General features: G+C 29.3%; 1 protein-coding gene across 13 annotated transcripts in view; it reads left to right on the top strand.

Annotated features, from left to right (window-relative positions):
* The window catches only part of LOC124369196 (calcium-dependent secretion activator), a 368,545-nt gene that overhangs the window by 341,220 nt on the left and 13,911 nt on the right, over positions 1-13,414 (top strand). The window lies entirely within an intron of this gene.

Consider the following 13,414-nt stretch of genomic DNA (forward strand, 5'->3'; position numbering starts at 1 on the left):
ATGAATTTTTAAAGTTATGTAAAGATGCAAGGGTAGAAAGAAAGCCAAAAAGTCGATATTGTGTTAATTTTATTGTTACTTTATCACACGTAGTAATATAAAAGAAAGTATTCTGATGGTGCAGAAAATGTATTTTGGTTAAAATAGTCATTTTGTTGTAAACTGAATTGTAAAAATAAATTAGATCTTGTAATTTAGTATGTGCATGTGTGTGTCTGTCAATCTGGTTGTAAATCTAATAGAACAAAAATTCTTGTTATTGTCAAACAAGCATTTTTGTCTGAAAGTGCTCTTAAACATATAGTATGATGTCTACCACTTCTTAGATCTGTGATATTTCTTAGGCATATTAGATGCAAAAAAATACCATAAAATAAATTTCCAAGAAATTTGGTTTCAAAGTAAAAAATATTAAATTGGATGTTGGATTGAAAAATGCAGTTGAAACGATTGCATAATTTATGATAAGACATCAGCATCTTTTAAATATGTGATATATGTACATACACATATATGGAGTATATTTGAATTTTGCACTATAAGTATTAATTATTATTTGAGGGGTTATATATAATTTAATTTTGGATATCCAAGGTGATAAGTTTGCAAGTAAAATCAGGTGTATTCTTAATTGTGGCTGACAGGATTGCTGGTACAGTCTATATTCCTGCCTTGAAGCTAATTCGCACAGTAAGTTATATTTGTTTCCAATATTACCATAAGGCTGGCAACAGTGTTTTTTTTGGAAAAAGCTGTGTTAATAACAACAAGATTACTGGAAACTAATTAGGTTGTTACAATAACTGTATTTATTTATTCTTAAGCTTCACATTACATCTTAATTGTATGACGAGTGATTTGTCATGAAACTTAAATGACTAAACTTCATTAAAGTATATATTACAACCAAATAAAAATAATTATAATAAATGAAGCAAAATTTGTAAAATCTGGGCCGTGTTATATAAGAGAAAACGGTAAAAAAAAACTCTAAATTCCATCATTTATTTTCGTTATTGATATGTTGTATTTTGATAAACAATACCACAAAAAAATAAATTAAAACACCTAAAGTATATACAATAAATATATTATAATAAATATAATGAATAAAATAGCAATTTACGAAGGGGTACCAAAAAAAAACCGGAATTATTTTATAAAAATTATATATTATCAAATTTTTTACAATACGACCTTATCTCCTTCAAAATAATCTCCATTACAACTAATACACTTGTCCCAACGGTATTTCCATTGATCAAAACATTTTTTGTAGTCATCTTTAGAAATGGCTGCAAGCTCGAGCTTCGTTTTTTTCTTAACCTCTTCAATGCTGTCAAATCGTTGACCTTTCATGTGTGGAAATAAAAAAAAGTCGCATGGAGCGAGGTCAGGCGAGTAAGGTGCGTGGGGCAGCGGAACCATGCCGTTTTTGGCTAAAAACTGCCTAACTGAGATGGCTGTGTGTGCCGCTGCGTTGTCGTGGTGGAAGAACCAGTCTCCAGTCTGCCACAAATCGGGTCTTTTCTGGCGAACACTGTTGCGCAATCTTCTTAAAATCTCCAAATAAAATGTTTGGTTGACAGTCTGACCTGGACGAACAAACTCAGAATGAACAATGCCTTTAGCATCAAAAAAGCAAATCAACATGGTTTTGATGTTTGATTTGACTTGCCGACATTTTTTTGGACGAGGTGAAGATGGCGACTTCCATTGGCTTGACTGTTGCTTCGTTTCTGGGTCATAACCATAGCACCATGACTCATCACCAGTAATTACCTTTTCCAAAAAATCGGGATCATTTTCGAGATGTTCTTTCAGAAGGCGGCAAGTTTCAACTCGATGTGCCTTTTGATGGTCAGTCAGAAGTCGAGGAACAAATTTGGCAGCAACCCTTTTCAGTCCTAAATCTCCTGTTAAAATTCGCTGAACCGAGCTCCAAGTTAACCCACTACTCTCTGATAGTTCCTCAATTGTCAATCGACGGTCGGTGAGCACAAGTTCACGAATTTTCTCAACATTTTCGTCCGTTCAAGAGGTTGATGGACGTCCAGAACGAGGTTTGTCTTCAATCGACATGTCGCCCTTTTTTAAATCGAGCGAACCACTCGTAGACCTGAGTTTTCCCCATAGCATCATCTTTGTAAGCTGTATTCAACATTAAAATAGTTTCTGCAGCATTTTTACCAAGTAAAAAACAAAATTTCACAGCTGCACGTTGTTCACTTAAACTTGCCATGACAAAAAACGAAACAAGAACAAAACAGGGTTAGCGAAAACAGTCACTACGAACGAACAGAATGCACTAGGACAACGGAACTGGGGTCACTGAGCTCGCAATGGGTTGCGCGACACACGCCTAGCGGCAGGAATGTGTACTACACGCTGCCGGCTGCCAGCAATACAATTCCGGTTACTTTTGGGTACCCCCTCGTATATATTCAAACCAATGTATTTAACCAATGACATCTTTTTTGTAATTACTTTGTTATGCTACTGATTTGGCACACCATTTGCCAAGTTTTCAGGTTCATCTTCTGTTAATTGGAAGAAAGACTGTGATAGATCAATAGTATCATTAAATATTGATTGTGAAATTACAGTTTTATCCTCTAGCCACTGACTCTTAATTTATTTTGAGTTTGGCTTATGAGGTGGTAAAGGTATTGGAAGGACTCTACACAGAGTGTTTCAAAATGATTATTAGGTCTTTAAGATGTTATAGTATTTATTCCATTTGACTAACAATCATACATAAAATTTCAAATGAAAGAGCAGCTGAAACAGTCTTTGTTTTTGCTAGAATTATTCAATGTAAGCACCATCTGTATATTGTATTAAGTTGAGATGAATTATTCCTATATCTTGATCATTGTTTCTGCCATGTTAACTGCTTCAATACAGGGACATACATAGTAATATTAAGACATACCTTCACCAAACAGTTCAAATAGTATTCATATATACCATCTAGAACATGTAGAGCATACGTATGTCATATTATGAATCACAGAAGATTAAAATCACATGGACTCAAATTGGGCATACATGAAGGCTATATGCACAACCCTTAGTGTTGGCCCTTGGGAGCCTTTCCAACGGTTGGGTACAATGTTGATTAACCAATGACATTCTATGTTACGCTACTGATTTGTAACACTATCTTGCCAAGTTTTCTGGTTCATCGTCTTTTAATTGATGAAAGAGCCATATTTGCAATGTATCAACATAAAAAACAGCAAAAAATAATGGCTAAAAACACATGCTTCCATCACTCTTTGTCGTTCTGTACTCTTTCCTTTACAAAGATAGGCAGTTTTTTCAAACTGATACTGTCTACAGTTCAAGTAATTTGTTATCACCACTTTGGGGGATTGTAACACAGAGCCTACCTTCAACTGATACTATAGATTCAGTCTTTACAAACTATAAAATATAAAAAGCTGTTGTTCAGTATTTGCCATCTTTACTGCTAGTCTCTTAAACAGAAGATATAGAAAACATCAACTTGTGCACCCAATGAAACTGTTTCAGCTGCTCTTACATTTTATATATAATGTGTGCTCTTTGTTCATAATGATGTAAACACTAAAAAGCCTTAAACTCCTGATATTCATTTTTAAACACATGGTTTTGGATTTGAAACATCTGCTTAACATACATACATGTGTTAAAAATGTTTTAATAGTATTTTCCTCGTAGTCATTTAATTTGCTTTTAAATTTCATAAGTATATTTTCAATTCTGATACATCTGCTATTTTAGCTTGGATAATTTAAATATTGTGTTTGTTTGTGTTACATTTATTTTTTAAACATTTGTTATGTTTAAGGCTTATCACATCCTTTTACATTTTCTGCATCAAAAAGTATAATGTGTTATAAGCATTTAATTTGTAACATCTAAACTGCTTTTAAGAGCTATGCCAGATTATCAGATGATTAGTCAGGTATTTGCACCTGTCATAGGTTAAGTGTTGTATACATTCTTGGGGTTCACTATGAATACTATGAACGTCAATAGTGGATTTCTTACATCAGTGCTTGTTGCCAAGAGATTGTTAGAGAAAAATGAAGTATTCAAACACAGTTTAGTGAGGTCCATGAAACTTCTACCAGTGGGGGACCCAAGAGAGAGACTAAGGGGCTCCCTTTGGTTTTCAATTTATAACTGATGGAACAATGACTAACTGTATTTAAAACAAACCATTTTATACACTGTTTCCTTTTATAAAATGAATTATGTTGTGGGTGCTAAACTATTGTCAATTGAAGTATTCATGAGTTAAATTATAGTATATGTTTTCTGAATAGTGTAACACCAAAATTGCACAGATTGACTAAAACATTTCTAACACTCCTGCATCTGTACCCTAACCCCTCAACTCTGATTACTGTACTCACCACTGAGTTGTAGGAGTTTGCTCATCCACCCTAATTGCGGCTGAGTTATAATTCTTTCATCTGAACAAGAAGAATCATGTTGATTATCAGTTGATCAATCAATAATATCTCCACACCAAATAATAACTATTAAAATATTGATTGATTACATTTATTTTTATAAATAGGATTTTGAGGTGATACATTTGATTAATTAGTATAAAACTAACGAGTTAGTAAAATGGAATTTTACAATCAGTGATTAATAAACATAAATAAAAATAATTTGGAATAAAAATTAAACTTTATTGCTTGTAATGTTCTCTGATTATTTAAATAAAATATAATTTTAAACAATTTTTTAACTATTATTGGTAACAAGTTGTCAAAATGCTGTTTATTACTTTTAATATCACAATAATGTGTGTTAACAACCAAAGTCATAAGTGTAGTTTAAAATGTTCTGTCTGTAGTTTCGATTATTGTTATAGAAGATAATAATTATTTTCGGTCAATGTGTAATTGTATAATCATCACTTTTTTATCCTTGTATGCTGTTTACCTCTCATATTTTTCTTTGTTCATCAGCAATAATTTTCCATACTGTGATTGGTAAATAATAAGCTGCTCGATAAACACCATCATTATTATAGACTCATTTACATCAAAGAGTGGTATTTCTAATGAAATTTCTTGATTAGATTTGCATGAATGGTTTGAAATTACAGTATGTAATATATCAATGGTCATTAAACTCTATTTTGTCAAGTGATATCTTAAAACATTAAATGTGTAATTTGTGTGTTTATTTTTATCAAAAGATATCCATTTTTAAAGAATAAACAATAATAATAACAATGTATTTATTTAATTTTTTTTTTCTTATAATATTTTCTATTATCAATAACTTAACAAATTATACGCTTTACAAATTATACATGTTTTTATTCAATCCAGTCATTGTGTGACATATTTTTCATCCTTAACAATAAATTATAATCAAACTAATACATGTTTCATTTCAAGCATGGAGTATAAGCTAAGGAATTCTATCTCAAGAAAATAAAAGAAAATGTCAAGTAATTTCTTAAACTAAAGTTAGTAATTTGCTACTGATCTATAGTAAACACACAAGTCCCTGCTATTGTTTGAATGTATGAGCCACTTGGTCTTTTGTTGTTTCTCTAAAATAGATTAAATAGAATCTTAAAAACTGACAGTCATAAATATTTATAGAAAACATATTCCCAAGTATTTGTTATTGTTGAAGTTAATGATACAGGGTGTTTCATATAAGGTATCAATCACAAAGGTCAATAAAACTGATTGTGAGAAAACGAATTATTGTATAATAGAGAACTGAACACTTTCCTTACAAAATCAACGCTTGAGAATAGTTAAACATTTTATCATGAATTTTTAATACAGAGTGTGCCAAAATGCATAGGTCTGTTATTTGATTCTCAAATTTTTCAAATGTAAACATATGTAAAGTCATATATAATTTTAAAGGACTTTGTAAGCCAGACACTTACATTTGAAAAATTCGAAAATCGAACACTGGACCTACAGATTTTGGCACTCCTTGTATTTAAAAATCGATGAAAATATTTTAAAGCTGTTCTCAAAGGAGGTTTGTTTTATAGGAAAATGTTCTGTTCATTACTCTACAATAATCCGTTACAATCACTTTGAGATACCCTATGTGAAAAACCCTGTATACATATAAGGCTGATAATATATGTATGATGTAGTGGGATCATGTTATCAACCTGGCCTGATTGACCTAATTTAAATTATTTTCTGATAGTAGGATAGTATCATCGTTGTGAGAACCTGTGAGAAACCCGTAACTGTATGTATTCACCAAGACTGTTGCCTGGAATTTTAGGTTTTAAATTAGATTAATCCCAAGACAAATGCCTAGAATGTATATACTTTGCATCCACATTGTACGAGTAGTAGTATTGTATGTGTCTCTATTTTCTGTGTTGTTGAGAGGCACAAAATGATCACAATTGGCTTCAGAACAACAGACTTTAAGGAAGACATCATTCTGACGTTATTTCAGAAAAGTATTTCCCGTCTAATGATTAAACTGACATGCTCTGCAACTGAAAAATGTTCACTTTCAGTGTTCAGTAAGTGTTCATTTCAGAATACTATAATGAAAATGTTCATCTTTTGGGATTTACATACCACATTATGATTGATCCAAATGATACATAATACAAAAAAGAGTAAATATATTTGTACATACATTTAAAATTCTACCAGCCATTCATCTTACTTAAAGAACCATACCATACTTATAAAGGAGAAAAATTACTAGAACTATGTAGTAATAGCAACTTACAATTCAGATGTACTAAATATTAAAATTTGGCAACTACTATTTTTTGGTTCAAACTTACAATAGCGTAATCTAAATAACTAATATTATGTTCAGCAGAAGTAAAATAAGCTGAACAAGTAAAAATCAACAGAAAAACAAAACAGTTTCTGAATACAGTGGTCATGAAATAATTTCCTGAATTTTCTCATGGCATGGCATACTATCATTTTATACATGAAATTCCACCTTTTGGATTCAGACATGAATAGAGGTTTGAACTTTATTAGACCATACTATTGCTGGAAAAACAACTGTTGATTAAATAATGAACGCTGTTTTCTTTCTTCTTTAAACTAGTTATCAAACAGGAGGGATAGAAGGTTTTCAAAGTGAATAGTTAAACTCATAATATGTTTTTAAGAGTTATGTAAAATTTCAAAATTAGCAGACTTGATCTGCAACAATGCATCATATCACATTGCTGCTCAATGTTTAGAGATTTTTTTTAACAGCTTCAAGGAATACATTTGTCTAGTGATCGGATTGTTAATCACCTGTTTATGCTGCGTGATTTGTGATAATATTTTAAATTTTATAACTAATATTTGCTACTTTGATTGTAAACTAAAATTGGTAACAAATTCTTTAATAAAGTATTTTATCAAAAAATTAACTGACTTTTAAAATATAGAAAATTCACATTGAAAAGTAAATTGATACTGGAAGAAATTACTGTGAATGCACCTAAAGTTCAGTAAAGCTAGTGTACAAATTTTTCTTATATCCAAAACTCTAAGGATGACTGAGGTGACATGAGATGGACACGCTTGAATGCCCCCTTTACTTTAGCCATTACGCCATGAGCTGTGACAGAACCCAGGTAAAACGGCAACTTTAGTTAGTTGTGATTTGCTACTGTGTAGGTTACTTAAATAAAGTGTTGACATTTTCTTGTTTAATTTCTTTCAAGACAAATAATGTGTCTACAATAAATAATGCCTCATACTGTTTTGTCCCTGGCAGTACAAGAAATTATGTTGACAATATCAATGAAGACAAAGTGTTGTTTTTTCCATTTCCAAAAGACAAGTCATAGAAAAAAATGGATTACGTCCATTCACCGAAATAGTTTTACTTCCTCCAATAAATCGTTGTGTGTATAGAATATTTTGATGAGTGGTTTACTGTTCATAAGGATTCTGTAGTAGGACCGGATGGATCTGTTTTAATTGTTAAATGTGATCGATTAAAAATGACTGATAATGCTTCACCAACAGTTTTTGAGAACTTAGCTTTGTATTTGTCAAAGAAACTACCTCCTCTTAGGAAAGATTCTGTAAAAAGATGTAAAGAGGTCTCAATTAATTAACTGACATAATTTTCTGTTTGTGTGCAAGTGATGTAATATTTAGCATTGAAGACAATTTGAACAAATTTTACCATCTAATTGAAAAAATTAAGACTAACTTAAATGTTCTGAAAACAGCATAACAACTAATAAATTAATTTTGTTCTAATAATAGTTATAATTAGCATTTAAAAATAAATATCTTATTACTTTCAGTTAAATGTTTTAACAATACCCTAACCTTCTTAATCTTTGGAAGCTTTTACCTCCAAACTCGATATGGAGAAATCAGGAATTGGTGGGTCATACAAGAGCTATGTAAAAAGAAGGTATCCCTTTAAATAAAGATGAAAACATCTGTAATTTGAAATTTGATAAACTTAAACCTTAGCTGAGCTATACAGTTTATAAACTTGAAGCTGTAAGCACCACTGTAAAAGATGCAGATTATGATGTCACTCTAGTTACCAATATTTAAACCTTTATGGTTATTATGCTAAGTAAAAATAAGGATGTTTTATCCAGTTTACAGTACAATAATTAAACAACAGATTATTTGTAGTTTTACAAATGTTATAAATTTTAATACATATACTATTTAGTGATATTTCAGATAATAATAGTGTTAATAGGTTTATATTTGAAAGATTGTGTACATGAAGTTTGAAAAATAGTTTCAATAATCAATTTAAGAGTCCAACAGACTTTGTTCTTTTGTAATCTAATGTATGTGCATTAGGAATAATTGGCTAAATTGAACAAACAATAAGGTGATGTTCATTTTTCTTACATTTATAAATCTACAGATGAAGAGATGAGTGCATCTATAAGAAAAATAGCGTTTAACACCTGGAAGAAAATACGACTTGCACCCAATATAAGTATAAAGATGTTGTTACCAACATCATTAGAAAGATAGAATGTAAACTTGAATTGCAGGCTATTCAACTAGAAAAATTTACCCACTACAAAACAGAAGGCCAATTTAATATATTCTCTCTCAGCAATAAAGGTAGTATAGCATTTTTAAACACAATTTTTTACATAATTTTAAATCTAAGGTAAATTTAGTAGGTACTGTTTTTGTTTATAGAACAGTATACTACTTTATTACAATTTCTTTTTATTACAATTATATTACTGTTTTGGAACTATAAAATTCAGTTCAATTAACAGATTATTCAAACTCTGCATTGATGCAAAAGTAAAAAATTTTAGGCTATATTGTAATAGCTATTATAAGAACCAAGTATTGTATTAGCACCTCAAAAACATTTTTATTACTACTTGTTCAATATTTACATTGTTAATGGATTTAATGTATTACTATTTCACTGTAATGAAACTAAGCAATAGGACTCAGGTATAGTTGAATAATATTATTGTGATCAAGAATATTGGTGAATGTAACCTTGTATTTAATAATGAATATTTTATCTTTATCATTATAATTAATGTTATTTTCAAAGTAATATTAAGTTATACAACCCATAAAATTCCTTCCATAAAATCAAGTAGCTCTTATTCAAAAATTAATTAAGCTTATAAAACTAACCTCATGACATATGACTCGGAGAGGAGTACCATAAGCTTTAGCATGACGTCATATGAACAGTATTCAGGCGTGTCTATATCATTCAGTCCCCTTGGGATGACTGTGATATACAGCATTAATAGTTCAGCATCTTGCTTGTCTCACAGTAACATATTGGGTATTTATGACGTTACAAACCAATGAAAGATACCACACAAAGATTTCTTAATTTCTGGAAAACATTTAACTGGACTGTAACTCTCCGCTTAAATTAGCACATCATAAAACAATAATGATGAAATGAAGTTAAAAAAAGTTGTAATATTGTATTTTAATTCACTACACAGTTTACCAGATTGGAAATCTTTGTGGTAGAAGATACAGTTTTGTGTTCTTAACGTATATTAGCACAACATATTTAATTTTGGTGAATAATATTTAAACAGTATTAAAATACAAATATATAGGTGTGGGTATTAATGATAAACTCTAATGGTGTGCTTGCGTTAACTATTTAAATACTGTAACAAATTAAAATCAATCAAAACATTATACGGACAGAGAAGTTTTTTTCCACAAATGAAATTCCTCATTTTATATAGACTCCAAAACAATGTTTAAATCTTTGAGAAATAGTCTTGATTGGAGAGCAGCGTTTAAACCATAGTGTAACTGAATACAAATGTATGATAAAAAGTTGAAAAACAAAAGACCAGATTAACCTCATTACAGTTGTTCATTTAATTAAAGCTTTATATTCTACACATTTTTTATGAGTACAAATATATTAAACATTTTCTTTGTCCGAATAAATTCAACTGTATAGTTAATCATTTTAAGGTTTTCAAAATTTATAAAATTAAATTCCCAGGATTCATAGGAGGTATTTACAAAAATACCTGTGGAAAGAAATGTACTAAAAGTTCTTTAGTTGTAATGTAACTGACAGACTGGAAAATCTCAAGATCTTTGATAATATTGAATATCCCCTATTACAGTTGAAAGAAATTAAATATCCCTAGTATCAACAACAATATAAAGTATTCCTGCTTAACCATAAAATATATTTAGTCTTTCATTTTTCTAATTACATTTTCTATTGCATTTTGCTCTTTTTTAAATTCTATTCATAGCACATTATGCTTTAGCTATAGAACACTATTTTTCAGTACCTACGTCTGTAATGTCAATTCAATTCAACACCTTATTTATTTCCAAATAAAGAAATTACAGTTCCATAATAGAGTAATATATACTATAGTAATTTTCAAGTATGATTAAAACATTAACATTACTTAAAATATAGGAAAAAAGTACCCACATAGCATTGAATGTAGTGATTATAATAATGCTATTTCTATTGTTCGGTTTTGACTGTCTATATTTAGATTTAAATCTTGATAAAATGTATCATTAATCTTTTAAATTTAACTATGTACTGAAAATTTAATAAAATATTATAATTTATTTTTACTCAAAAGTTTTTTTTATTTATCATAAAAGTTGTTTAGTATTTAATTTATATGACTTCCATCCTTTTTAAAACAGTTCCAAAAGTTTGAGGTTGTTCTAAGTTTGCAATTAATATATTAATTAATATAAAAGAGATTGTCTGATTTCATACAGCATTTTCTGCAAATATCTACTTTGTCTTTGGTTTATCTTTGTTAAACTGAGCATCTCCATTCCAATAAAATTATCTGTACTAACCATTATTAAGATGATAAAGCAATAAATGTGTTACCTTGACTGCCTCTTCCATTCAGATCCTTTTCAACTCAAATCCCATTTCTCAAACATGCATTTTTTTTTTTTAATGTTGAAGGAAACATACTGTTATCTTCATAATTGTATGAGGTTTTATAAATGAATATACTACACAACTGTCACTCATATTCAGTTGTATTGCATACACTATGTTTTAATGAATTTTATTAATGTAGTCAACAAATTTAAAATATGTATAAAATATTTGTAGGGTTGTAAAAATTTTTACAAATGTGGTTTTATTTAATTATTTGTGTGATATTTAATGATATTTAACGGGAAAGTTACATAACAAACGGAGTGCCCAGGGAGTCTGTGAACATTGATGAAAGCCTCTGTTTAGATTTAAACAACACTTCAATCACGCGCATAACAGTCTGTGTTTTGAGACTAAACTGTTTTTCAGTAAGCCAACTCTCATAACTGTTAAAAAATAACTTAGCTATTCATATAAAAGTTTTTCCGTCTTGAAACACAACCATACACACACACAAAAACAAACCATACACTATGTGGATACTAGTGAAGCACCATAACAATTATCTACATTGGGCATCACATCACAGTGTTGAGTTCATGTGGCTTCGTACACAGAGAAAAATATATCTTTGAACAAATTTTAAGTGGTACTGTGTCATATTAACTTCTAAAATAATGGTGAGTACTTAATTTATTTATATGTCATTGTATACTAAGATTTGGGACTTAAATGTTAAATAAAACATAAAATAAATTTTGAAAAATAATTTTAAATAGCTACAATTTCAAGCTAGTAGTATATTTTTTAACAAATAAGGTACATTAAAAATTGTCTCATAACAATGCCTATTTTGATACAGTCATAGACAGGAAATAAATTATTTGTAAACATATACTTTTAACAAAATCATTTTTATGTCTTTTATTTCTTGAATAATTTTTAGAAGAATATGTGTTTTTGAAAACACATTGTATTTTAAAATGAACTATTTGTACAATAGCCTTATAATCTCACCTTTTCTTTATTTATTTGTAAGTAGAAATTGTCTATATGGTTTCATTATTACTGTAAAACTAAGATTCCCTTTTTGAGAGCCAAATATTTTGTAGAAACGGATCTTCTCTTGTTATTTCTATATAAAAATGTATTGGAAACTATCAAGCATTTGTGTATTCCATTAAATTTAGATCAAAAGTGTAATATATGGTGAATTTTTCACCTAAATGGATGAAATATTTATCACGATTTTATCTACTAGATACATGTATTGTTCACCAACATGTAGACTAGGAGTGAGCAAAAGCATAAAATAAATTTAATATGCTTCCACTTCTATGAGAAAACATAGACATTCACTATATATAAAAAATAACTACCATTTGATGCAATTTTTGATTCTTCATTTTATTAGGAGAATCCACAAAAAATCAGTGATAAGTTTCAAACATAAGGGAGATCAAGTTCTATATAATTTAAAAAATCTCAATAACATAAAAATCATGGTATGTCAAAACAAAATTTCAACCAAACAATTGATTTTGAATATGTAGTAAAGTTTGGGTAATTTACAATTTTGTTTATTTTGAGGTAGTTAGAAAAATATATTTATAGGAATCCACAGATAATACTGTGCAACAATCTTACTGTATATCTTGCAGATAACAAATAGTTATTTTTCCCATTTGATTTCCTGCTTTCTCCTTGTAGCTATAGTTCTCATCTGTCGAAACTAATTTTGTATTGTTTGTGTTGTCAATACTCCAATACAATCTACTATTTTTATAGTTTGAGATAATATTAGCTTACTAATAGAAAATATGTGATAGGAAAGTCCGAAAAATGTATATCTTACAAGTAGGCTTTCTGAAAACCAGTAATTTTGTTTCTTACCAGACCTTGTTTCTTAAACTCTATTTTTGTGTGTAAAACACTCCTAGTTTATGAAACTCAGATGTCAAATTTTAGCTTTTAATATTCTACATATAATTTTTGAGTTTTCTATTTTGATAAATTCAAATTACAAAATATACTATTAGTAATATCCACTATTGAAAACGTTGAACAG

The sequence above is a fragment of the Homalodisca vitripennis genome, chromosome X, assembly GCF_021130785.1.
Source record: "Homalodisca vitripennis isolate AUS2020 chromosome X, UT_GWSS_2.1, whole genome shotgun sequence".
Lineage (NCBI taxonomy): Eukaryota > Metazoa > Arthropoda > Insecta > Hemiptera > Cicadellidae > Homalodisca > Homalodisca vitripennis.